Source organism: Hipposideros armiger, unplaced genomic scaffold (assembly GCF_001890085.2).
Source record: "Hipposideros armiger isolate ML-2016 unplaced genomic scaffold, ASM189008v1 scaffold_23, whole genome shotgun sequence".
NCBI lineage: Eukaryota > Metazoa > Chordata > Mammalia > Chiroptera > Hipposideridae > Hipposideros > Hipposideros armiger.
In genome coordinates this window covers 864,444-867,182 of record NW_017731373.1, presented here as the reverse complement: position 1 = coordinate 867,182, position 2,739 = coordinate 864,444, and positions in this window count along the sequence as shown.

Genomic DNA, 2,739 nt, shown 5'->3' with positions numbered 1-2,739 from the left:
ATTGTGTGTATACTAAAATATATGCCAAAAGACGTTTATTGAAACATCTTTTGTAATATAGAAACATTGGAAATAAACTCAATGTTCATTCACAAGAGAATGGAATGAATAACTTTCATTATATTCATATAGTATAGCACTCACTGTACAGCTATGAAAATCAGTGAGGAAAGTATTAATGTGGGAAGTGAGAAAACCACCTGCTTGCATGCTAAAAAGTTTGAAAGGAGGTTTTCCTGTATGATGCAAGGGAAACTTGCCGGAATGCTGTCCTTACGGATAACAGTGAGACCTGCTGGAGAGTGTCTGCCACTGGGCCGGCCAGTCACATGCCACAGGCTGGGAAGATGTCCACCAGCAAGGATGCTGACTGCTGGCAGCCGCACCATGGGAGCAGCAAGAAAAAGCACTGGAACCAAGAGGCAAATGCCCTTTCTCTTACAGTCTCTTTTTGAACCCTCTATAAAAATTGTGCCAGCTGGAGAAATATTTATAGAGTCTTGCTCAAGGATCACAAAGAAAGGCAAAAAGCATAGATTTGATGATGAAATGCAAGAAATTGATAAGAGGCCAAAGCACAACTCATATTATCTGTTTTATAAATCAAAGAACCATTCTTAACAGTGCTTCTTTTTACCTAGATGTAATTCCTGCCATAGAATTATTCTCTATTGTGAAGAAGGTAGAGGCGTCCTCTGAAAGTTACTGCTCAAGTACAAATGTTGCCTATAATAACTTGAGGGTGCATTAACCTAAATACATTGTCACCTTAGGAAGTGGAGAACTTGGGGTGGGGAGGGGGAATGTTTCAGCCATGGAGAAGGGAGGTAGGGCTAAGTAAACTTTGGAATTGTCTTGGCACCCTTGTCAAAAATCAATTGCACATTCTATTTCTTTGATCTATGTGTTTATCCTTGTGCTGTCCTCATTATTGTAGCTTTGTAGTAAGTTGTGAAATCTGGAAGTGTGAGTCTAACAACTTTGTTCTCCTTTTTCAAGATTGTTTGGCTGTTCTGGGTACCTTACATTTCCACGTGAATTTTATAATAAACTTGTTAATTTCTACAAAAAAAAAGCAGTTGGGATTTTGATAACAAATATGTTGAATCCATAGATTATAGGGGGAATATTGCATTTTAAGAATATTAGTCTTCTGATTAATGAGCATACGATGTCTTTCCATTTATTAAGGTCTTCTTTAATTTATGTCAGTAATGTTTTATAGCTTTCATTAAACAAGTCTTACATGTCTCTTGTTAAATTTATTCCTAAGTATTTTATCCTTTTTGATGCATATTGTAAATGGATTTGTTTCTTAATTTCAATTTTGAATTGTTCATTGNATTCATTTAGTTTGAAAAAGTAAGCAGGTGGTAAAATCATATTTGCTGAAGGAGATTTTAACATATTCATCTCATTAGTGCAAGGTCGAGAGTGACATGACATTTTTCAGAAATAGCAGTCTGAGTTCTTAAGTTAGGTATTTAAGATAAATATAAGCCTTTTTACACTGCTCATTTCATTTTTAAAATTAGTTAACACATAAAATAAGGCATTTTGAGTTTCAGTTGAAGACACCTTCGTGGATTCTGGTAATTTGATCAGAATGGTTAAATTTGGATTATATGAGATTTACAACAGACAAGTAGTTGAAAATCAGCAAAATAAAGAATAAATGGGGCCGGCCGAGTGGCTCAAATTGGTTAAGAGCTCGCTCAAGAGTGTGAGCTCTGAGCAACAGTGGTTCGAGTCCGGCCCGAGCTGAGCTGCCACTGAGCTGCTGCTGAGCTGCCAACAGGTGGCAGGATGGCTCAGCTAAAATAAATAAATAAATGAATAAATACAAATAAAATAAAGAATAAATGTAAAACCAGACTACTTAAGGAAGACCTAGACTCTTTAGCAATTTTAATTTTGGTAATGTAAAATTATATTAGGCAGGATTCAAACAAAACAGATGGTATTCTCAAAAGGATTTAACTGAAGAAAACTTCTAAAAGACCATTTGCAGAAGTGTGGGCAAGGTTGAGGAAGGAACCAACAGGGATGACCCCTCATGTAAGGATTAATAGTAATAAGGAGCCATTACCATTCCTAGGACTGATGGGTCAAAGAAACTGAACACCCACCATCCTCAGAACCTGGTGAGAACTGAGGGCTTGGAATGGTAGCTTCCTGGCAGGAGCTGCGCTCTGGAGGAATTCAGCCACTACCAGAAAGATGGGAAACTGGGAGTACTAGGAAAGAAATATCCTAACCTCTCTCACCTCCCGCTCTCTGATCTCTTACTGGTGCCTCTTATCCCCTCCAGAAGCCAGAGGGCTGGGAGCCCAAATGATGCCCATACTCAGAATTCAGCCTTCCAGTCACAGAGCAGGAAGAAAAACATGGAGATTTGAATGGGACAAACAAAGAAGAAACATCAGAGAAATTATTATAAGTAGATGCAATGTTTAGAGACATTCCCTGTTTACAAGTCCGTTGGAATTAAAAAGGTTTTAAGTCAGTTGTTTAGATCCTATAATATATTTGTCCATCCAAAAATCTTTATACCTGAGAACAGTCTAACAAAAGATGTATAAGACACGTCTGAAGACTATTATAAAATGTTTTTGAGGGTACACTTCTAGGATCTGAGTAAAGAAATATATTGTATTCATGTAGGAAATGAGTCAATATTATTATAATGTCAGTTTTCTTCAAATTATTGTAGAAATTCAGTATGTTTCTATCACAGTT